General features: G+C 32.5%; 1 protein-coding gene across 3 annotated transcripts in view; it reads left to right on the plus strand.

Annotated features, from left to right (window-relative positions):
• The window catches only part of LOC140448135 (uncharacterized), a 546,485-nt gene that overhangs the window by 153,825 nt on the left and 365,707 nt on the right, over positions 1 to 26,953 (plus strand). The gene's annotated exons all lie outside the window — the stretch shown is intronic.

The following is a 26,953-nucleotide window of genomic DNA, read 5'->3' on the forward strand; positions in this document are numbered from 1 at the left end:
TCTGCAATGAAATCGGTGTGGTTCTTTAAAATTTAGAGGTCTTACTATAGTTTACCGTGAGAGAATGGACTAATTAAAATACATAGGTATTTATAAATACGTTTAGTGGTGTGTTGTTACAAAACTATTTTTAACCCGTTTATTTATTTAGATTTTGTCAAGAATTATATAGTACTGTAATTGTTCTGATCCAAATATTCTGAATGTTCTGCTCGGATTTGTCCCTTGAGATCCACTTTCGCTTTCTTTCTTTTCACTTAAGTAACCCTCGTCACAAGAAACATTATTCACGTTTGGCGCACATACATATGTATGCCAGCTATTTGAGAAAAAAAGATTTTTGTCCTCTCGCCGGTAAGCTTTATAATAACGATTAAATATAAACGGTTATTTTGTAGTTTAATAATTTAATTTGAGAAATATTGATTGCAATCCAAAGTTTACAAATGTATATTAACTGTTAATTAATTTTGCTGTATATATATTTTTTGTTAATATATTTTCTTTTGTTTTAGGTAAGTTCTACTTATGCAGAATATTGATTAAGAGCTGTAAGTCTTAATTTTTATTGATTTAATGTTTTCACTAGATAAATAAGATTGCTATTTTGTCAGAGACGAAAATACCACAGAACGTTTAAAAACCATATGAACAAGCTGAATATTGTTAAGAATATTAATTTGGGGAGTCCAAAAATAATACAAAAAAGTTTGCCACTCCTACTCATGGGCTTCCCCCCAAAAAGTCACCTCGTAGGGGGGTAATACAGACAACATAGATTTACTAAGAATCTATATTATGTCGTAGAAAAAAATGTTTCAAATAAGAAATGTGTATTTTATTTCACGTTAAGAACGGAATGTTTGGCTTATGCAGATCAGTGATGCCGAAGCTCTCAGTCACGTGTTGCTACTAGACTGCCGATATACAAGTCAATCTAATCAGAGTCGTATTTAACGCTGTGTAGATGAAGTTAACTTAATTTCACTAATAAGCGGATACGTATAGTTGAATACATAATAATGCATTATAATTACTTGTTTCTTTTATTGGCAGATATAGGTATGTAATTATTATAGGTATGATAAAAATATTTAAAATAGTTATCTATTGTTTTAACGCTTTAGATAATTAGATAATATAACGATTTTAACTAAAAGATAAAAAGCAAGTTCAACTGTTATTTCATTTGCATTTAAATAATAACAACAATTACTTATATAAAATTTTTTCCTTGTACATAACATGCATTCCCATTATATTATTTGAAATTTTTCGGACGATTATCTAATTTTTACTTTTTACCGGTCTATCACTTATATACTTTTCGAATTTGGCACTTTGTGTCCGCCGATTTTCACACTATCACATAATTTACTCCACTGTCATCACTATCACTGCCAACCGTCACATTTATTACCACAGGATCAATATCGTCCATCAACCTGTCAATAACAAAAAATTTTACCAGTATACCAATTTTATAGTTTTTCCAGTTGTCCACTGTTACTATACCAAATGCATTTCTTATTAATTGTGTTGTGTGAGGCAACATGTCTTTTAACTTGACTCCATACATTTTCAATTGGATTTAACTCACAATGGTATGGAGGTAGTATCAGAATGGCAACATTTTTCTCTTTGAAAATCTCGTTGATTTTATATTTTATGATTTCTTCTTTGAATGTGTTTACAACTTCCACAAGCTCCGATTTTAAATAATCTTCTTTAAAAAAGATATTTTTCACTATCAACTATGTTTTAATTTAATCTTTATTAAACGCTTTTGTCGGAATCACTTCTTCTCTCATCGAATGGTGCGAAGCGTTGTCCACGACCACAACATATTTCTGTGGAAGATTAAGAAGCAGCTTTTCCTTTATTTTTGCTAATAACTAAAAAGCAGCACATTCCACAAAGCCTAATTAACTACCCGCATGCACTATAACAAATCGGTAGCCTTGTCGTGTCGGCTGTTTTAGGTCTGTTGACAACCCCTTAACAAACACATCTCTGGCTAAAGTCACTGAGAGGTCCTTTTATTCTTTGGAAACACTATGTCCGACATTCACCTAAGTTTCATCCAAATAAATGACGGTGTAGCCTTGGGAACAAAATTTATTGTTGAAATGGTTATTTCACGCAAATGCCTCCGTTTCTGAATATCTGGCCGTTTTATCATGGACGACTTTACTTCTCGTTTGCAAAAAAACAAAGTTCATTTAATTTAGTATTCTCCACATTGTTGTGCGTGACATGTCGGCAGTAAGTTTTTAAAGCAAAAACTATGCACGATGGCGCGGAGCCGCGTATGAACTACTGCTACTAAACGAACTTTCTGCTGTTCACTTTACTTTTGGTACGTTTTCTCGTTTTTCTTTGCGGGTCTTAGTCCTCATTTTGCGGCATCTTTGCGTATACTAGAATCTACTCCCATCATTGCACTTACGTTATTAATTAAACTTCTAACCTTTCACCACTCTTTAAATTTAGATGATAACTAAATGCGTTTAAAATAATTTGTTTTACACGGTTGTCAAAGTTATTATATTCCTTTTTTCTTAATTTTTAAATTTACATTTTCAATCAACATTACACTGTGAAGTCAGAATAACTACTAGACAACCACAAAGCCTTCTTATCGTTATAGGCACGAGGTACGAAAATGATTAGTTTGTAATGACCATGATCCTGACGCCGGACGCTGGAATTCACTAGCCAATCAGCGTACCGGACACATCTCTTAACACTGGAAAAATTGCCCATTGGTTGGAAACCACGGTTTTTTCAATCTTTCGGCAATTTAAAATTCTTATTAGTCTGATGTTTGTAAAATCCACTTTCCTACGTCACAAGCCTGAAAGACAAAGGAAATCGGGTAGGTGTATTTTCTAGCATCAGTCAGTTCGAGATTTCTCTCGTATTTTAATACTCTACGTACGGTGCTTGTCATCCATCTAGTCTCTGCATTTTTATTTTACCATATTTTGACTGTATATTTTATATTGTCTGATATATTTGCATTTCGTATCTCTGCTTGCAGGCCACGCTCTGAAAAGTACACACACATTTATATATATATATATATATATATATATATATATATATATATATATATATATGTGTGTGTGTTAAACCTAGAAACCTAGAGCAAAGATTAATATTATTATAAAAATTAATATTAAACTCACCAGTCTTTCGGGTTGAACCGCGTTGATTTCCATTGCGCCGAGCTTTCGACATTCTCTCTGATGTCTTCTTCAGGGCTTCCGAGGTCTCGGCCTCCCAAGCCCCCAGACACTACTGCACTGATCACTGTTTACTTCACTACTACAGTAGAGTTTTGGCAGCAAGTGCGAGGCATTTTAAATGTGCCTGAAAAACGCTGAACTTTCACATTACAAACGATTTAAAACGTCTAAAACTGCTTCCTTTCTATTCCATATGTACGTTTTTCGAAACTACTCAACTTGAGCTAGAACTTTTACCAAATGCCGTAATCGTGAATACATTTCCCGTGAAGTGAAATCGTTTGTAATGTGGAAGTTTAAATTCGGCATTTTTTGGCGTATTTCAAATGTCTCACATTTGTTACCAAGAAATTTAGTGTTGTAAGTTAAAAGTCTAAAACATTTTTTCTACGTTGTACAGATTCTTGGTAAATCGATGTTTTCCGTTTTACCCCCTTCGAAGGGGGTTTTAGGGGGAGACCCGGGGGTAGGACTGGCAAACTTTTTTGCATCTTTTTGGGGCCCCAAAATTGTCATTCTCAACAAAATTTAGCTGATTCGTATGATTTTTAGAGGTCAAATCTCTGACGACGAGACTAACTAGTATTTAACTAAAAGTATTAATATTTTAAGTAACATATTTCCTAATCAAAATCACTTAACAGTTGCGTCGTATAATGTGGTTTCTGGAAGTCCGCTATGTCGAAATGTAAAATATTTTTCATTGTTTAGTTTTATGGCTTTGTGTCGCTTTTGGTAATACTGTATAAATACACAGTGAAATTATTAACAAAAAACGAAAAAATAATTTTAATTTTAACACTCTCTATTTCTTTCCAAACCAGAATATTTTTTTGAAGACATATTTTGATCCAAACTCACTAGTCTATGTTCCAATTTGTCTGTTTTAGACATTTATTTTTAATCCTATCTTTAGTGTAGATGTCCTCAACGACCGAATTGTGTGTTTATTGCTAGTAAAACCTTTTACACTTTTATATGAAAATATGTTGAAAATTTAAAAGATAACTTATCTTATACAACTTCATTGTCTTCTGTGTTTCGCCCCGAGACATTATATTAATGGGAACTCTTGCGGTCTCAGCAGAACGTAATAAATTGGTTGGTTGTTGTAAGATAACCACAAAAGACAGTTTATGTTTTATCGATTTTGCTGTGTTTGTATAACGTAACATGTAGCCTCACGCTTTGGAATTTCTCAATTTCTCTGCTTACCCTACCCAACGAGGTTATAAAGGAACCTAAATTTCATGAATATTAACATAAACACAGTATGTTGTCGCATTGTTGTATACTAAATATTTTGTTAGGTGTTGCTACTTTAGTGTGGAAGTGTCGTAGAATATTTTAATATATCATGTTAAAATAACTTTTGATGGCGTTGCCATATCTACATCATAATTAAATTGTCAATTAACTCAAACAAATTCCACTTGCTTCTTAGCTTTTTATCAGAACTTTCTCTGTTTTTTCGTTTTTCAAAGTTTGAAAAACTAACTTTGCTCCAAATTGTCGTATAACAACTTTTTTGAAAATTCGTGTAAAGACCTCGTCAGTTTTCAAATATGAAACAGATTTCATTTAAAAATGACAATAATTTTGCAAAAATATTTTTATTCAAAAATGACTTTTTATGATACGTGTTGATGGTGTATCATTTCCTCTTTTCTATGGTATCTGTAAACATCATAGTTTATTGAATTTTCTTTGAGTTTAAAATGTTTTAAAGACTGTTTGGTAAATGGTATTTAATTCTGTGACGATTGGACTTTTCGCGTTTTTCCACTAGCACATGTTTTACCGTAAGGGGTGAACCGCACTCATCACAAATTGAACGTTCTCCTTTCTTGAACAAATGTTCATGAGAAAATTGGGTATGTCCAAATCGTAAACGGGAAATAATTATCTGCTTTCGTCTGGATACCTCGGGTGGTTGCCACGATCCAATCTTATTTTTTATCTCCTGAAGCAATTTACTAGTTTATTTAAGTGTTCTTGTAATATTGACGCCATACTTCGATTAACGTTCTTACCTTTGATGTAAATAATTTAGTCATCAGCATAAAGTCTTGCCTGAACAGGTTTCGCAATGATTTTTATTATATCGTTGCTAATAAAAATAGAGTAGGATTCATAAATTCCATATTTTTGTTGTGATATTTTGAGACTTTTTTTGCACCACAAGACCTAACGTTGAACGCAATATCAAAGGTGTAAATTGATGTTTTACAAGACTTATAAACAAGTAACAAAAAATATTTAAAATGTGAGCAATTTATCGTCGAATTCGCAGTTGTGGTCTTTTTTCATTTTGGCCACACGGGCTGCTACCCCTGAACATCGACGTAATCGTCCTAAATAGTGCAGATGGTTTCGAGGCCAGGTATATAATGGAGCTGACCTTTAGTAATGAATCTCGATTCTCTTTAGAGATGCGTAATAGCCCAGCCTGGTTCAGAAAACAACGTGGTGAAAGACGAAATCCACAGTTATTTGTCTAACGAGACGTGCACCGCACTGTTGGGGTTATAGTGTGGACTGCCATTACATATGGTTTAAAGTCACCTTTAATCTTCATGAACGGGAACTCGACAGCTCGGCGATACTTAAAAGAAATTCTGAAACCTCATCTATTACCCTACCTTTAGCTGTTCAAGGGCACACATGGCAATAGTGCTCTTGGACATCTTTGAACAGGCTGAAGTCGAGCTTTTGTCCTAGCCCTCGAGATCCCCAGATTGATTCTAAATTTAACACGTGTGGAACATGATGGGGAGGACCCTTTTTAATTTAGAGTATTCTCCTCAAACTTTGGAAGCACTTTGGGAGGAGTTAATTATGACATGCAACGAAATACCCCAGGTATTAACAAAACAGACCTAAATAATGAGGCCCCTTTATACTTTTTAACTTAAATTCCGGTTTTAAAAGTTGACAATTGATTAATGTCCCTACATACAGTGTTTGAACCACCTATGAAATAAAATTGTTTGTGTCACTATTTTAAAAAATTATAAAAACGCTGAAACCTGTCAATTAAATTTGCACTTTGCATTTGTAAATGTTTTAAAAATAAATGTGCACTTTTAAAACATAAATTTAAATGTACAGGATGATTCACGCAAGTCTAGCAGTCCATTATCTTCATTTTTACAACCTGTATATTTTAATTATTTTATTAAAATCTCCTCAATTTATGCAGAACCAATTTTTCTCACAATATTACAGAATTGAAATAGAATCGATAGAAAACATATAAAAACTGTTCCAGTTTAAATTTCAAACTACGATTAAATATTGTGATATTCTACTTTTCTTCTGAGTTTTAACACAGAACAACAGTGTACTTTAAAAAAAATGAAAGATTATAATAAACAGTTTTACTCTAAATTTTTACTGTGTACCTACCGATACTTCGATAGTTTTAAAAGTAGGTCTATTATCCTTGTTCCTGGTAAATATTATTACAGTGCTACTGTACGTACGAAGCTACGAGGAAAAAATAAAATGGGCAGAAAATGGAGGAAGAAGGAACAGGTAATTTGATACACTTTTTTCCCTTCGTTGATGGTATAGTGATTGATCTTTTTATAGTTCAAAGATGACTGGCAAAGAATAGAGATTATATGAGTTTTATACAGCGTGATTTATAAGATATGTGTATTATAAAGGTTTGAGATTTTAGACACGGGGTAATAAACCTTACAAAATAATTAAGCAATAATCTTAATCGAACAATGATACTCGTATGGTAATAAAAAATATATTTTAAGTGGATTTTAATTTACCAATGCTCCTTTAGGAGCGGAAAATAGGTGATTTTGGGTATGGTCAGAGAAATTATAGAGGTGTTACTTTGATGAACTACCTAGATGAAAAGCATATATACGCAATGAACCCCTTTTACAGAAAGAAGTCCCAACGAAAGTGGACATGGATACTATCCACGGAACGATATATCATTAAAGATGTAACAGTTCTTAACATATTCACAACAGGTAGCGATCACAGGATGGTCAGAGCAAAAATTAGTATTGACGGTAACTATGAAATAATACATATTGAACATAAACTACGAATAATAAATGAATGAAATACGGTATTTCAGTAATATATTAAATACAAACACAACCCATACTATAAGAAATTGTTAAAAACAAGTTAAAAAAACTTATTTGCTAGTCTAAGTCCTGATGCCACTTTTAAAAACATAATCCAGGACATAATGGTGGATTTTCATTACAATCCTTACATCGCCAAGACGTTTCTTTTCGAATTTTATTTTTAGAACATTGACGACATCGTAAATAATAATTCTTTCGTGTATATTCTTCAGATACAGGAATCATTTCTTATGGCATCCTCATTATCATGATAATGAGGATACCTAATTTGTTCATCATTCCTCCGAGTTATTTCCTTACATTTACCTCCATGTACAGGACCCACTTTTACATAACTCCTGCCGTCAGTCTAGACAAGAGGTACATTAATAAAACTTTTTAGATAATTTCTAAAATCTAAGCTACTCATACATCATTCTTGGCGGTCTTCTTTTACCTTTTGATAAATAAAGTAGGCATTGGCAATTGTTACATCTAACAAATGAAACAAAACTTTTTTATACAAGCGAATGGTCCTTCGTGGCATGAGTAATGAAATTAGTTGATCAGTTCTATCAACACCAGACATATTGTGATTATATTCAGTTATATTTTTTAGTTTTACTTTGAGCTGGTTAAATCTGTTGGTTGTTTCTATCATTGTCGGATGGTAACGAGTGGATATACTACAGACATCTCTCTTATCCTTCCATTTTGATACATAAGCACGGTCTTGTCTTCTCCATATATCCTGTCCTTTTCTTAGGTTCGCGCCAGTTACAATTTTTGGATTGTCTCGTCTATTATAACATAAGGTTTCTGTGCAATGTGTTCGTCTCTGTAACAATTTTTTGCATAAGCCTACACTGTTATAAAAATTAAAAATCCACAAGGAAAATAATTCCTGCAGCTGGCTGTATACCACGTACTTATCACAAAAATAGGTTAAATCTTTGTAAATGGGTATATTTTATAAAAAAACCCTTAAAAGGGCTACATCAAAAACACGAACGTTTTTGGAACAACAGTTCCATCATCAGGTTAAAAATACAGGTTACCATGCCTGAGCCACCAAAATATTAGGGTAACCCTTTAAAATATATAAAAATACCAAAGATTGTACATAATGTTATTATTATTATTTGATGTTTAATATTTAATTAAATTTTACTTCAGGTAACATACACCCATGCCTTAAGTGAGTTCCAGCGTCCGGAGAGTAAACCTCTTCAAACGGAGTTCAGCTGGTAACTCAGTTACCAATTTAATTACAGAATTTACAGAATTTAATTTCATATTTGGCCCTCTTGCTCTTCATATATTGTCGAAAAAGTAATCTACCTTTGAATAGTAATAACGACTCGTCTAAACATAAATTTTCTTCAGGAGATAACTCCTGAAGAAAATGACCTACTTACTTATAATCGCCTACTTACAAATAAAATTTGTAAGTAGGCCATTTAGTAACTATTCCACTTTATGTAGCCTACTGTTTCTATTTTCTGTCTCGTAACTAAAACATCTTAAAATCTGCTCGAATCGTCGCCCACTCATTGTTGCAGAAAATATAGGATGATAGTATAATGAATCATACGTAAAAACTTTTTTATAGATTACATTTTTATTTGTCCTTGCAACATACACAGACCCATTTTTATAGCTCAGTTAGGTTCACGTTTTTCCACACACATTTTCTACTATACTTTCTGTTAGGTCTGGATTCTCTTGAAAGTTTGTTGCTATATCTATTGGTGGATTCTAATATCATATTCATGATTTACTCGGTTCAAAGCATTTCAAAAATTTGAACAGTTGTGGCATTTTCTGGTAAATCAAGTTTAACACCCGCTAAATCTCTATCGAAATTAAATTCGGGAATTGGTATCACATTTTCAACCCAATTTTCCACATCATTAAATTCCTCATCTGTATTTTCAATCTCTTCAGAGCTACTGAAATTTTGTAATGTTGGTAATTGCCTTACTTTATCACCATTATCATCAGCACTATCTAAAATATAAATAGACGTTACACACAAATTCAGTATTCAATGAAATACTAAAAGTTTTTTCATAAAACCAACTCTACCTTAGTCATTGGCAAACGAAGCGTGGGGAGACGGCGTATATCTTGCCTACGCAATTTAAGAGACTGGTTCCAGTGCACATCTAACCAATGATTTAGAGCAACAGCTTCAAAGATAAGAATAGCAATGATGATTGCCAAACTCCGTAGCGAAGAGGGCACTTGAAGAAAAAGAAGACCTTAGTCATTGTACCGCGACAGGCAGTGAAATCTAAGGTCTGATTTTGATAAAATAAAATAATAATTCAGAAAATCCAATGCATAACTTTGGTTCAAAATGATACCTATTATTTCATGCTCATTTGAGAAGTGACATTCCTGTTGTACCAATTATACATATATGTACATAGGATTTTGTTTTTTGCTAATTTGCTATGTTGGTACAGATAAATAGGTACAGGTAAATATTTTATACTTACCACTAATCTCATCTGTGTTGGTATGGGGATATAATCATCTGAACTGTCGCTATTTCCAAACATGTTAGCATTTTGTTCCTTATTACCTCCCACACTATCATCAGAACTGCCACTACTTTCTGATAAATGCAGATCGTTTCGTTTTTTCCTAAATTTCATTTTTTTAAAACTTATTTATTCTGCAATTATTGTACTAAAGAGGCTCCACCTTTTCAATCATGAACGAAAATAGGGAGTTACAGTCGTAATATTCCTCTCGAGTGTCGTCGTCCACCGATTTACACCGATTTCCCACTACGTGCACTACTGTGGGAATCCCACAAAATTAGAAGTATTCTTATAGGACACCGTATTCTCATATATAAGAAAACACTTATATTTATCGTCGGTCCGGACCGCCTTGACTCTGAGAGCGATTCAAATAGCGACTGCTATGACCGTCTTGTCCCAGAATACCGATAATAAACCGACGGCCAGGACCGTCTTGTCCGTGAAAGGGTTAAGTAATTTTGATTTTATTTCGAGTTTAGTTGCGATTTCGCAGCCATAAGCCAGCATTTCAATCAGTTGTGGTTTAATCCCAAATAAAATAATATTTAATTCACAGAATTAGTTGATGAGTTTAACAAGAACAGATTCTTGCCAGATTTTTGCGGTACCCTCTAAATGAATTAAGGGTGACTCATATAAATTAAAATTAAATCAGTAACATTATTCGTCACAGTAAATTTTACTTTCAAATAAGAATTTTTATTCTTGTTATGTACAAAGAAGCAAGTTAGTTTTAAGGTTAATTATGTTTATCGTACTTATCATGTTGTAGTACGAAAAGAGTCTTCATTGCATAAAACAATATTTATAAAGACTTTAGACAATCTTTCGTCTGTCAACAAAGCTGTGAACGTCTTGCATTTCCTTTTGTTTATTATACGTATAAACACTCTGTTAACAAGCTCAACTCTTTTTCTCTCGATTCACTTGAAAGTACGTGCGATTAAAATGCGGGCAAACATTAAATATACTTTGAAGTTCTTGAGAGATTATGCAAATATCTGTGCGGAAATTCTAGGTCTAGAGCCGAGAACACTAATTTTCAAGCAACAATTTCTTGTACGTAATTAAATTATCCAAGGATTTTCGTGTTTTCCTTGAAGTTGAACTCTAATGATGTCGCCGTGTCTTTTGAAGTGTGTGTTGGAGCTTCTTCCTTGGTTGTTTGCTATGTTTTAAGCAACGAAAGCGAAATAATTCGATAAATTTTGTTTTTAATTCACCAGCACAAATAAGTAAAGATAGAAAAATGTATTTATAGAAGACAAAGGCACGCGGAAACCGACTAATTTATATCGCAACTATAACGACTTCTTTAAGTACTTTTTTTTTTAATTAAAACCTTTATTGTTTTTGTCAAAATTAAATAGACAATCGAATTCTAAGACCGGCGATATGTGTCACTATTGCCTAAAGTTAGTAGTTTTTGAGATACACCGCATTCTAAACTAATTCTAAAACTTAATTGGACTGTTACTAATATTAAACGTACGTTTTTAAAATTGCATTGCCTATTTAATTTTATCAGAAAAAATTAGATTTCCATTTAAAAAAAATGGATGGCAATATTTTCCTTAAGAATATTCTTAATTTTTCTTCATCTTTATCTGTGACGCACATTGTCGCAGTTGCGTATCTAACTACTGATCTGATTGCAACTCTGTATATATATTCAGTTTTGTATTTCTGGATAAGTTTTCGTCCTTCATTAGCCTGTGATATCTCCAGTATGTTTTGTTGCCGGCTAGTATTCAGTTCGTTACTTGTTCACTTCTCTTATTTTTGCCACTCATAATTACTCCCGAATATTTAAGTTGTTGTTATCAATTGATCTCAATTGTTCAATTTTGTCCTGATATTGAATTTTAATCATTATGAGAGTTACATATCCCTAATTTGCTGGTAGGTTAATTATGGAGTCATCACTTGTTAAAGTTCTTACAGCTTTTAGTTTTTTAGTACACTGAGCCAATTATGTCTAATCTTGGAATAGAAGGATGAAAAATAACAAAGTTTTGACCTCTTGACAGTATTAAACTCTCCAGAAATTCGCTATCAACCCTCTTCCGTGAGCTACAAAACGTACATCCAGTATACGTCATGCATTGCACAGAGGTCAGGATGAGTACGTGGAAGTAAGATTTGTTAGTACGTTCTGGTCAAAGTTTCAGGTACCTTCACCACCTCTGAGATACAATACCAACCATTTGACTCATAGTCGATGTCGTATAAATTCTTATTGAAGAAATTGTATATTTAATTTTTGCAAACAAATGTATAAAAGATTAACAAAAGAAATATTTTTTTGAGATCTAGAAATCTTTAAGGAATTCTAAAGTTTAAAGCAACATTTTTGTCTTGTTGCTCTTGTCGTCTTAAATATTCATCGAGAATACCTGTGGTTACACTGTCGCTACACCTCCATTTTTTTGTATTGAAAAGCCAGGTGTATGACGTTCGTATCAGTACTGTGCAAACATTGTCTGTGTTATTTTGAGCGTCATTTATCCATGCTTTTAACGACTTCTTGTTAACACTGCAATTCAAAGGTGTGTAACTACCAACACGTCATTGTTTTAATAACAAAAGGTTGTCGCCTTAAGGTTGACATTCACACGAAGTGAACATTACTTATTCCTTTTGACCGGATAACACTACGCGTTAAAATAGTACTTTAAAATAAAAATACTAATTAGAGACACATATGTTGACAAGTTGGAGTTATTGGCAATTTGTTTTTTGTTTTTGTTTTTGAAAGTTTAAAACATTTACCTTACCTTTTTATGCCACAAGCAAACTGTAATTTTTTTGGTTTAAAATATTTAATAAAAATATTTAAAATATAAAATATTTGTCTTTACGCCCTAATTTTCAATCGAAAATGTTCACATCAAAGTGCTTGTTTTAAAAAGTCGGTGGGATTTTTGTTTGTTGAAATTTCTTCTTTCTGATGGTGTAAAAAATATACATTTCTATGGTGAATTTTTTCAGAAATGCAAAAAATGAAAAAGCTCTAATTTGAAAAATTAATTTAGTCATGTAAAGTTTGGATTTGTTTATTAAAATTTGCAGTTAAAAACTCAAAACAAGTAAAATTACATGCTACATTGATAAGTGAAAAAATTACTAATTTATGAAATATAGAGATTGTAAAAAACATGTAAAACTAGTTGATTTTCTAAACATTAAAGATAGGAATTAGAGGAGATTTTATAAAAAGTGTAAACTACTGTAATGTTTTTATTAAATAAGTTGATTTATTAAATGCTAATTACATTTACAGCCTGCACGTTAATATTTATAAATACAAAATAATCAAAAGGTAGTAAGGCCCAGATCCTCTTAACTCTTCCCGACTTCCCTTTAAAATACCATTTAATGGGCAAAAATTTTCCGTAGACCATTCAAATACCTAAACCCTATTCATTCTACAAATTCCCAATCGTCAATAGAACCACGTGTAAGCCAAACAGGGTCGTACTGATGTACGACCTATGTATCATATGATTTTTAAAAATATTTACTTTTGAAACTGTTAGTGTAAGAATTTCTTGAAATTTAATCATTATATCACAATTAAACTAAACTCTAAAAAATAACACGACCAGTAAATAACTTAACTATAACTTCTTCTTCTTCTGGTTCCTATCCGTTTCGGATGTTGGAAATCATATTGGCAATCATGACCTTGCTCGCTGCGGCTCGAAACAGCTCCGTTGAGGTTTTCTTAAACCATGTTCTTAAATTCCGCAGCCATGATATTCTCCTTCTACCGGGTCCTCGCTTACCTTTGACTTTACCTTGCAATATAGACTGCAGCAGGGAGTAACGGTGCTGATTTCTCATAACGTGTCCCAGATATTGCAATTTTATGCGTTTGATCGTAAACACAATCTCTGGGTCCTTCTTCATTTTTTCTAGAACTTCCTTGTTCGTGATCCTTGCTGTCCATGATATTCTCAGCATTCTTCTATAAAGCCACATCTCAAATGCTTCAAGTTTTTTAATAGTGGTGTCTGTAAGCGTCCATGCCTCCGCCCCGTACAACAACACAGAGAAAACATAGCATCTCAAATGTCTCATTTTTGTATGCAGGGATATGTTGTGACTTTTGAAGATGGCGCTCATTTTGTTAAAGACCGTTCTTGCCTTTCCTATGCGGCACTTTATTTCCTGTACATTGCTCCACTGTTCGTTTATAATAGTTCCCAGGTAGCAATACTGTTTTACTCGCTCTATCTCGCTCTATCTGTAACTATAACTAATAACATAAATATAACACAATATATTAACTTAAAAATCAACACGATACAATTTGAATTTAAAATGTTCGCAAGTTGGGATCTGTAACATGAGAATCTGTCTCGCTTAAGGTAATAAATTAGATTTAATAGCCTCTTGACGAATGAGACGGCGAATATCAACACGTGCTCATGTTTACTGATGGGAATTCGGTAAACGAATAAACTTTAATGTAAATTATCTTAAAATAGCAATAAATAGCGATGGATTCGACCGTTCCTTAATGGAAATTCATTTTATCTATTAATAAAAAACTGAAAAGTTTTTAGTGTATGGTAAAGATCTTACAACTTTCCCAAAATATTGTATATGTCTTCTAAAATATTAACTTAATTGGATGTTTATATGTGGATCTTGGCCTGCTCCCAAAGAATTCGCCACTTCTGTCGAATTCCTGGCAACTTCCCTTCATCTTCTGTAGGTCTTTTTCCACATCATCAATCCATCTCCTTCGTGATCGTTCTCTACTTCTTGTGCCCTCTGGTTTTAAAAATGTTAATCTCTTCGTGTATTCGCGATCTGACATCCTAACAATGTGTCCAGCTCGTCTAAGTCGCTGCACTTTAACGAATTTCACAATATCTGGATCGGTGTATAACTGATATAGTTCAAAGTTGTATCTGCGACGATATAGCCCATTTTCATTTACGGCCCCAACAATATTTCTAAGAATTTTTCTCTCAAAAATACCAAGAAGTCTATCATTATTTTGAGATAAGGTCCACGTTTCAGCCACATATATCAAAACCGGTCTTATTAAGGTCTTGTATATATTGAGCTTTACTGCACGTTTTATATTTTAATTTTTTAAATGTTTCTGGAGACCGTGAACGGTTCTGTTTGCTACTGCTATGAGTCTTTCTATTTCGTCGCTTGTCGTGTTTGTTGCGTTTACTAGCGATCCAAGATATGTGAATTCTTTGACTTGCTCAAAGGTATAGTTGTTAATTTGAATTATGTCTTGGATATTTCGGGAGTTTTTAGAAACCACCATATATTTGGTTTTTTCCTCGTTTATCACAAGTCATCATTCACTTTTGCCCACTATATCGTCACCGAATGCGAGAATTTGCGTCGATCTATTAAAAATAGTTCCATTTATTCTAATATTTAATTGTCTGATTTAATTGCAGTTTCCAAGGCAATATTAAAGAAGATACATGCCAACGCGTCCCTCTGTCTTACGTTTTGCATTGTTAGTTGGGTCAACTTAACTAACTTAGTTTGGATCCCAAAGTCTATCATTGCATGTCAATGTCATCTGCGTATGCTAGTAAGAATTTTGGTCCATTTACTGTCAGTAATTCTGTTTTAAGTTGTGCTGGTCTTACTACTTTCTCCAGGATGATATTAAAGAGGAGAGGTGACAGCGCATCTCCTTGTTTCAGGCCACTGCTTATTTCGAAAGATTCTGAGAGTTTGTTACCTATCCGTACTCTGGATCTACAGCTATTCACACATAACTTAACAAGCTGGATAAGTTTTTTGGAACTGAAAGTTCTGCCATTGCATTCCACATCTGATCCCTATTAATGCTGTCGTACGCTTGCCGGAAATCTATGAAGAAATCTTACTTATCATCGATGGAAAATTACAAGGCCACATTCTGAATCATCAACGGGAAAATCTTAGAACTTAGAAAAAGTTATAAGTACTTGTTACGTCAATAGCTTTAAGCATTTGTAAGATATATAATCAAAATATCTCCTATAATTTATTTTATAAGATTTTTATAGGAAATAGTTCCTCAATTTTTATTTTTGTAATAATAATAATAAGTATACTAAAATTTTCTTTCTAACATTTCGTCCGAAAATGCTAAAGATATTATCAAAGACAATGAGGTAATGGTTGTAACTGCCACTGTCCGCTTACTGCCGCTATTTCTAAAATATCTAACTTAGTCTTTGAGTGCCCTACAGGCTCTGTCAGTTGGTCCGAATTAGTATTACAATTTTCGGTGGTTCCGAGGAGAGGTTGCGTGTTTCGCAGAGCTACGATTCACATCATGTTTGGATGCAGACTCTTTTCTTTACTAATAAACTTAATTGATGTGTTTAGATTTAAATATCTTCTTGAAATATCTGTGGATAGTAGTACGATACCGTGTTATTGATCGAAACACCTTTGATTTTGGTCGTTTCCTACCCCGTCTGCATTATTTGCTCTTTTAAATTTTCAGGGTTATTCTGCACATTCGTTCGAAAGGAGCCAATTCCAACTTATCACGTACCAAGATTGACAAAAGTATTGTCAAGTAGACTATTTCTTGACAAGAAACGAAGATACATGAATGTAAATACTGCAAGGTAGAATAGTCCGTGAAATGAATCCAAAATATCGGGGAGGATCTCGTGAAGTGTGGTGCACCCTGTAGAGCAGAACACATCAACACTGTTTTAACTAAACGACCAAAAACATTTTACTTGCTTTCGCAGTTTTTATGTATATTTTGATTGAGCCGTTTACACAAAATATTTACTCGTTTTGGCTGAAACAGGGGAAACTTTCGTATATTTTAAACCTTTTTTATGTCCATATCCTTCTCGTTCGAAAAACTTTATGTTTCTGTTTATACCGAAACCGAAAATATTTAGAATTTTGTACGGCACGTCGCAATTTAGGGTAGCAATCTAGTACGGATGCTATAAAATTCGAGATATATGACATTTTCGTTATTGTCCAATTTTCCCGAAATTGTGGTCAAATTTGATATTCTTTGTTTATTTCATCTGCAATGGAAAAAGTCAAAGTAATTTAATTTTATGTATTTAGATACTTTTTAACCAATCTTTCTCCAAATATGAATTAAAAAAAATTGTTTTGTTACTTTGTGACACAAAAATTCTTCTAATAATTTAATTCTATCTGCCTTATTCATATGTAGATGACTCTAATATATTTGAGTACCTACTTATTTGGTACTTATATTCCAGTGACGACTTTATTAGGGGATAGTCCATTCCATGATAAGTTACATGTAATTTTACTTACATGATTTTAAACTTTACCTTGAGAATACACTTCATACTCCAGTCGTTATGGACAAAAATGATAATTAACCACTAAAAATCATACGAACAAGCTGAATTTTGCTGTGAAAATTAATCTTGGGACCCCAAAAAAGATGCAAAAAGATTGCTACTCCTACTACCAGACTTTCCCTGAAAACCTCCTTTCGTAGGGGGCGCGATCTGAAACGTTTAAAACTACTTCTTTTTGATTGCACGAGTACGTTATATAAAACTACACAACTTTGGCTACAAATTTCTCTTAATAGCGTCTTCGTGAAAGCATTTCCTGTGATGTGAAATCATTTGTAATGTGAAAGTTTAAATTCAGAGTTTTTAAGCATATTTCAAATGCTTCATATTTCTTGCCAAAACTTAAAATCGATGTTCCATGTTATAGTTTTTGAAGATTTGGCTCTAATAATGAACTGATAAGTTTTATTGATCTTATGAGAATTGAAAAAAATGACAAGCATCGTGCAACGTATATTTATTTAATAGCTTTATAGAAACTGACTTCAATTTTCGAAAAAATGTAAAAATTGTATACAAATGCTGCACTCTTCATCTTTAAAATGCATTTTACAACAGTTGCCATGCGACGAGGGATCCAATCAATTTTAATTTAGAGCCACTACACTCTAATTTTTTTTATTTCCTTCTATTTTAAGGCTAGGACGAGAATAAAATATTATTTTGGCCTGTTGTACAACTTTCATAAATAAGTCACTGTCGGTTTGCTTAATCTAAACTTGTTAAAAGAAGTCTTTTTTGTTATAAAAATTAAAATGGTCGATTCTCCCTTAAATACTTTATTCTCGCAGTAAGTTCATAGAAATCACACTCTTCGATTTCATTAAATCTAATAAGTATAAGTCTTCACAAGTAATTCTGATAGTAATTAGTATTCAGATAGTACTTTATTTGGCAAACAAATATTTAACAAGAAAAAGACAGTTAAGATTTGATTTCACGTATAGTGCGTCTGTCTATCAGCTTATACGTATTTCTCCCTAAAAGGGCTCTTCCCTTCTTCTGTCTTTTTCTTTTTATTCCGATATACTCTGTACGAGTACTAGAAACCAATTTGCTAAGGGTTTTTACTTAGTGGAGGAGATATGTTGTGGAATGCAATTTTTTGATTCCCCATGTCTCTAATAACATCTTTATCAACGTCCGTTTTGCCTTGCAATTCTTAGACCTTAGAACAGATTAAAGCAAAAATCTGAATTTGGTTTCGAAAATTAGTTTACGGATTTTAAATATTTAGCATTTTATCTGCCATAAGTTATTCTGCGATAAATTTATTCGCTAAAAAAAGACGCTACTTTTTTATGTGTCGGATAAATAGTTAACCGAAAGTGAAAAGACTAGCCCTACACCAAGTAAATATAACATAAAGCTTAAAATTATTTTTCTTAATAAATCTTTCCTTAAAATTATAGCAACCAATATTTTTAGCAATTTTACGAACAAATTAATCGTATTACTAATTATATTAATATGTAATTAATATTATTAGTATTAATTAAAGGTTTTGATTCAAAATCAAAATATTATTGACTGAGTAGGTTGAAATGGCATTTGGTAGTTCAGATTTTTTTCCTAGGTGGCGCTAAGAATTGTCGTCCTAGACAAACTGCGAATTTTTACCGTCGAGTTCATACACATTTTATTTAGAACATTGATTTCGTTCGCGTAGCGGACATTCAAAATCGTCGGTTGCTTCAAGAGTTGTTTCTGAGAGAACAGTTCATTCCACAGAAAAAGTGCTAATAAACATTTTTGTTTAAGATTATCCCAGCTACATTTCTTGTTTAAAACATGTTTTATGTGGAAGATTTTGGGGAGAAACCAGGTGGTAGGAGTGGCAAACTTTTTTGTCCCATAAATTGATATTCTCTGCAAAATTCAACTTGTTTGTCTCATTTTTAGAGAGCCAACTTTTCATCAGATCACTTGGTAAATCAGTTTGAAGTCGTTCCAGGTGATAGAGTGGGCAACTAACAATAATATGTTGGATTGTCAGAGGAATATTACAAACATAGCACAGTTTTTGTTGTTCTTTCTTCATTAGGTACTGGTGGGTTAACTTGGTATGTCCTATTCTCAAGCGGTGTTGTAGGACTTGATCTCGTCGTTTTTGCGGCATTATCCCTTTTGGTGGCAAATTTGGGTTGATGCGTTGTGGTTTGTTGTCGTCAAGTATTTTCCATCTCTCGAGTTATATTTTCATTGAAAATTCTTTGATGGTGTTTTTGAACATCGGAATGATGAATTTCTAGGAGCTCTTTATCTGGCCTATTCATATAGCAGGCTTCTTTAGCTTCCCGATCAGATTTTTCATTACCTATTGTGCCTACATGAGATGGAATCCAAACAAATTCTACCCTTTTATTCTTACTGTAAAGTTCTTCTAGATCAATTTCAATTTGGCATAGTATTGGATGGTTTGGGTTAACCCTTAATATTCCTTTTACTGCACTTCTGTGAAATTGACTGCTTCCAATTTGCGCTGGTTTGATATATGTTGTAGGGCTTTAGATATGGCATATAATTCGGCAGAATATATGGAGTACTCCTTAGGTAGCTGGAACTGATGTTTAATTGTTTCGTCAATGAAAGCTGCGCCTACCGTTTCCATTTCAGAAGTTTTTGACGCATTTGTATATATTTGGTAATATCTTTTGTACTTGTCTTTAATCGCTTGAAACCGTTGTAGAATTATATGTGATGAAGTATCAGATTTAGGATACAGTAGAAGATTTGTATTACATTTGGGGAGTTTTATGATCCAAGTGGAAGGGTAGTTTATTTCATTGGAAATAACTTTCGGAAAATTGAAACTGTGATTCTTTTACTAAAAGATGCAGAAAGAAAGGGTTTTTGTTCAAAAATTAAATGAAAATTGTCAAAAAATGTGTACGAATAAGCAGGTTTATTAGAATTTGCTCCAATTTTAGCTGCATATTTTAGGCTTAGTCCGTGTCTTCTAATTGAAAGAGGTGGTTTACCAGCTTCTACATACAGACTTTCTACTGGACTGGTCCTGTAGGCTCCAAGTGCAAGCCTTGATGCGGTATTTTGTATGATGTCCAATTGCTTTAATAAACTATCTTTAGCTGAACTGTAGACTATTGATCCATAATCTAGCTTGTTAAGAATCTGTGTTTTATATATATTTAGGAATTGTGTGGTATTAGCTCCCCAATTATGATTGGCTAATACTTTGAGAATGTTCATATTTTGCATGCAAAAGTTGTTGAATGTGGGTTTTCCAAGTGAGTTTTTTATCTAATATCATTCTCAAAAATCGATGTTGTTCTACATACTGCAAATTTTGATTTTATAGTGTTAATTTTGGCCAACTTGTTTGTTTGTTTCTTGAAAAATATATTGCTTTTGTTTTGTTTGTAGAAAACGAAGACATGTTTTCTCTGACCACTTTTCTAAAGATTTGGTGGACTCTTGCAGAATAGTTGCAGCTATCCGGCTATTTTTATTGCTTACATAAGGAACAAGGTCATCTGCATATATGTAAACCAATTTGGACAGGGCTATTAATGTTATCAACAACTTCATTCATTGCAATCAAGAAAAGTGTTACACTAAGTGTTGATCCTTGGGGAGTTCCGTTATCGTGGGTATACGAACTTGAAAAATGATTAGTAAGTTTAACTCTAAAATTTCTATCATAAACAAAATTTTTGATAAAAGCTAGAAGATTTCCGTCCACACACCATTGTTTTAATCTTTTTAGGACATCATACTTCCACACAGTATCGTAGGCTTTTACTATATCAAAGAAGACGGCCAGTACTTGAAGATTACTTGCAAATGCCTCATGTATGACTGATTATAGTTTAATCAAGTTGTCCGTTGTACATCTGTTTTTCCTAAATCCGCTTGGTTGTTTGCATATTAAATTATTGGATTCCAGGAAGTATTGCAGGCGTTTGTTAAGTATTTTTTCTATTAGTTTGCACAAGGTAGATGTTAAAGATATAGGTCGATACGAATTTGGATCCGTCTTTATTTTATTAGGTTTTAAAATAGGAATTACAATTGCTACTTTCCAAGATTTTGGGAATTGTTTCGTATAGAATAACAGATTATAGATATTATTATCCAGAAGGTATTGTTTAGCATTTGCTGGAAGATTTATAAGGAATGCATAAGATATTTCGTCAGGTACTGGGCTAGAATTTTTAACGTCCTGAAGTGTTTCATTTAGTTCATTTATACTTAGTGATGAGTTCAGTGGATGATTGGTATTTGTAATGATTATTTCTTGTTCTGAGTTTCTTTTATGTTCAATAAATATTGGGTCATACATAGTGTCATTGCTGTATGTTTGAAACGAAACTGCTAAGACATTTGTTATTTGTGCTTCATCAGTTATTTGATTTCCGTTCATATTAAGAGAGTTTATCTTGTAAGTATATGGAATACCTTTAATTCTGCGGATCTTGTTCCACACTTCAGATGCGGGGGTATCATCGGTAATTGAGGATACATATTGTTTCCATGACTCACGCTTATTCTTTTTGATTATATATCTCGCCTTAGCTCTATGTTTTTTAAAATTAACTAAGTTATATGGTATTTTTTTATTACGTTGAAAGGATGTTTACTAAGTTTCAGTACATCTTGACATTCAGCATTCCACCATGGGACCGTCTGTTTACGTTTTGGCCTGCTTGTTTTATCTATAGTTTCTTCTGCAGCTTTTATAATCAATGTAGTGAATTTTTCAACGATGAAATCAATATCAGTTTTCAATGGTCCTAAGTGGGGTATAAAGTTTTATAAGTATAATGTAGTACTTCCCAGTTTAAATTTGAAGCTAGCGAGCTTTCGCATGTAGAGAGATCGATAGCGGAATGTTTACCAGTAATTGAGTTAAAGCGAGTTTTTCCCCTGAGTTAAGCAAGACAAAGTTAGTTAAACTTAAAAATCTTTCTATAATATCACCTCTTTTATCTGTAGCATGTTGTACTATGTGCATTAAAGTCTCTTACTATTATTCTGGGTTTTGGAATTTGTTCAATTAACGTTTCGAGTTGTTTGGCAGTGATTTCGGTATCTGATGGAATATATACATTAAAATAGTAAATTTTTGTAAATGAATGTGATGACTAGTAGAGACTCATGTCTAATCCTAAAAGTGAACGGGCTTTGTAATGTGTTTTATATTACCAGAGCATTCATTGTAAAATCCTATAAAGATTTCGATTTTTATAAAAAAATCTTTGTTGTCAATCAGTACTCCGTTATATTGTCCATACAGACACAAAAAATGTTTTGTTATTTATGTTATTAATTAAAATTACTAGTACTTTTGACCCATCTTGTTAAGAATATAATAAAATGAGATCTAACTAACTCAGTTTACGTTTTTCTTTGTGTACAAACTTTGTAAATAAAAGTATATACCTCTAACTACAAGTTATAAAATTACCAATAAGAATAGGGCGGCAGTAGTAAAGTTTCGGTCAACAAGAACTTCCAGTTATACGTATGCCGATGTAAGTGGTTGTTTCGCTTTCAGGTTCTCCTTTTCCAGTGAAAGTCCTCCCCAAGGCCTAAGACGATCATATCGATCCAGTTTGTCACGCCAGAATTAGCACAGGAGATGCTTCGAGAATACCGGACGATCCTCCGGTGGTTGGTGAAGATTAATTCGTAGTTCAGGAGCTTAATAAATTAGAGTGCTTTATATTCCGGATGGTTATATAATTTAAATTAATTGTCGAGTATCTATTACATGACAGTAATTTATTATATTTATTATGCACATATAATTAAAAGTACGTATATAGATGTTTTAAAACTTTTCAGAGTATATTTAATCTACTCTTTCTAGTTATTGCTTGATACAATTTTTGTAAAAATGTAGTTGTTTTCCACTACAGTTTTTGCTTTAACTCCTTTACCTAATTTTTGGTTCGTAGATCTCGTTTTTGATCTTGTCTTTAAAGCGTGATACGCTTCATTGATAGTTCTGTTTTTGTTTATGTTGACGTTAGTCTTGAATTTTTTTTAGTAAAAGTGTCTGCATGATAGTTGGCAGCATACAACAGCAGTTGGATAGTTGGCAGCAAGATCTAAGTTCGACTTCCATTAGAACTATGGAATCGGCATAATCGGTGGAGTAGTAGTTCTCCATCAATATTCATAACTTTTTAATCCCGTTTAAAGGTTTTTAATGCGTGTTCTAGGTCATGATATGAACTGATTTGGTGACATCTTGTCGCCCTGCCTGACTCCCCTTTCAATTTGTAGTTTGTTACTGTTTTTATAACCTTATTGTGTTATATAAACTTATTGTGTTATATCATATATCGTATAGCTGATATTATTCTCCGATTTTAATTTAGTACTTTAGTAACAATATCCAATTTTACTCAATCCTGTGATATTATATTGTTTCTCTGTTTGGTAAAGGTCTTATTTTTATCTAATCTCGTTGTAATTACTCTTGATAAAATTTTGATTTGTCCAGGTCAGTTTTATCTTAAAGATAAATTAAAGAGGTGTTTTGTTTATTGTCTATGTTTCTTACAAACTTCTACTGTTTCAATAAGGTTTTTAATCACCACGAAGAAACTTTATTAAAGAAATTAACCTTAATTAGAGGTTAACCTAAGTTTCCATAAAAATTCGGCTCCAGGATTAGACAATATTTACTATATAATGTTGTACAACCTGACAAAAACACAATTTGCTGAATATCCTTAACTTAATATGAGAAACTCAAGATTACTTAAGTAGTTAGAAGAGGTATGCGGTTATTTTAATACTTATATGTAGCGTCATGCGTTTTAAAAGCTTTATAACGCATGATAAAAAGAAGATTAGAATCGTGGTTTAAAACTAATAAGGTTACAATAAGGTAATAAGGTACAATATCAATTTTGATTAGAAAAGAACACTCCACAATGGAAAATATGGGGAATTTAATAACAGCTATCAACACTTTCTTTTTGAGTTCTAAATCAGTAGTTGCTTTCTTTGTAGATATAGTAAGCGCTTATGACAATGTAAACCTTAACATTTGATATAATCAGATGAAAAATATTGGTCTAAATATGGATTAAGCTAAACGAATTATAAAATTGTACAATAACCGAACAATCTCATTAAAAACAGGGAATAAAATAATATGTGAAAGAAATGTTAATATCGGTATTTCACAAGGCAGTATATTAAGATCCACTCTATATCTGATATACACAGCCGAAATAGAAAATAGAGTTCAAAATTTTGTCAAAATATTAGAGTGTGCAGACGATTTAATAATTTACAAAGACCTATGTGACATCCCCTTTTGAACTAAAAAACTGCTGAGAACTTTAGGGGTTTTATATATTTCAAGTCAAAAACAAAGTTATGTATATTCTCCAGAAAAAAAAAACAGTCAAGTACCGATTTCAGTAACAATTCAAGATATGACTTTTCAAGTACTACTATCAATTAAACATCTAGGCATTATTCTAGATTAGAAGTTACTATGAAAGGAACATAAGAGCAGTAAATAGTTGTAACTGGAGAGCAGACTCCAATATTAGTCTCCCCTTTATATTGGACTTCAAAATATGCCTATTGCAAATATATTCTTTAGGGAAAAACACCTGAGAATTTCCCACTACTAGAGGCGTCCAAAAAGGAGATTAATATTGATATTATTATGATTAATGATATTAATCACCAAAGCTCTTCACTGTTACTCTAGAAAATATATTCAGCAAATGAACTGGCAGAACAATGGCCTATTCATTGATGAAAAATACCTCAGCCATCTGATATTTGCAGACGACATCGTTCTGATTGTTGATAATCCTGAAGAACTATAAGAGCTTATAAGCGACTTAAATGCAGTTAGCAGCTGCAACTGAAGTTGACCTAAATACGAACTTGGCAAAAACAAATACCATGCACAACGAGCTAGTGGATGTCCAATATGTAATAACAAACAATACTGTACTTCAGACAGTAGACGAGTATGTATACCTGGAACAATTAATACGTAAATCTGGCTCCTTACTCCCAGATATCAACAGAAGATTGAAACTGGCTTGGGACTATGGTTTGCATATTCAAATCGAAGATGCCACTCCACATGAAAAAAAAAGCATTTGATCAGTGTATGCTACCAACCATGATATTCGGCTGCGAAATTTGGACATTAAAGAAAGAGATAATAGCGAAACTTAAAGTCACAAGAGACCAAGAATACGTTAAAATTTAAGATGGAACTATGACATAAGGAATCTAGGCGGTAAAACATGGCACAAAAAAGCAAATACTAGACAATCGTGGGCAGAAATGAAAAACGACTGTGTAAGAGAGGCTGCACCATAATCGTTAGAGTACGCTGAAAATGATGATGATGATGACATCTAAAAGTTATGAAAGAAAATTTTACCATACCGCTCTCTATTTTTCTCGAATAGACAGTTATAAATATAAAATTATTCAATTTGTCGGTTCTTTACGAAAAATATTAAAGATTGTTAAATCTCATACAACTGAACTGAGTTGTAAAATTTAACACAATTATTCGGTCAGAATTAAAACCTTGAATTTTACTTCTAAATCAAACTTAAAATTTACTAGTGATTTTAACTTTACCGTTAAAACTTTCACAATTCTCAGTCGACTTTGGAACCGTCGTTGTCTCCATCCCACACTGACATGTAGGCAGAAAATTAAGTGTGGGTGTTGTATCTATTGATTTTCTACATATTGCTCATTTAGGTTCCATATTTTTAAATAATGATGTTTTATTGGACGTAATTATAGTTTCGTAGTGTTGTATTGATACTTAGTACTGCCATAATTTGTCTAGACAATTGCATAGACCCATATTTCTTAGACGTAACAATAAATCACTATAAAATCTATTTATGTTTGTTATAATCCCACTAGAAAATGGTGAATATAATTTCAATTATAAAAATGAATAGGTAAATATTTTTAGACCATTAGAAATTTATTATACATTAGCAAATACAAGAACGTGGCTAATTTTCCATTATATTCTTTTCTTGTAACATTTTAATAATATTTTTTATACATATTTAATGGAATTTGACCACAATTATTCATCAGTTTAATTGGCTATCAGTTTAACCCTATGTAGATTAGTGGTGCATATTTGTACCACTTGCTTTTTTCCGTAACTGAATATTCGTACATTGTTAAAATAAACAAAATGCTTTTCGAAATACAAGAGCAGTGACTGCGTAAGATTGTGGATTTTAAATGAGTAATACCATGTTTTAATGAAAATACGAAAATGACGTCAAAAAGTGGTACAAATGATACCACCGAGCATATATTACAAGCGTGAGCTTTCGGGCACTTTTTTTCCACTGTTTTTAACAATCTTATATTGATAAATTGAAGTAAAAGTAAATATTAATATGTTTTATTATAAAATTAATAAATGATCTACTGATTTCCGATCTTTTGCAATTTTTTTTTTTGTTAAATCGGTAAAAATACCTATTCGAGTTTAGATTTTCAGTTTGTTAGTGGTGCGAATTAACCTTAATGGTTTTGTCAAAGGCTACACTTACGCATGCCAATTTAGAATTTTGAAATACAATGCTATCAAAATAGGATCAATATGAATATTCGAAACTTCATTAATATTTGACTAGAAGATTTTTTTGTTTAAAAAGTGGTATATATATATATATATATATATATATATATATATATAT

Source organism: Diabrotica undecimpunctata, chromosome 8 (genome assembly GCF_040954645.1).
Source record: "Diabrotica undecimpunctata isolate CICGRU chromosome 8, icDiaUnde3, whole genome shotgun sequence".
In the NCBI taxonomy this organism is placed as follows: Eukaryota; Metazoa; Arthropoda; class Insecta; order Coleoptera; family Chrysomelidae; genus Diabrotica; species Diabrotica undecimpunctata.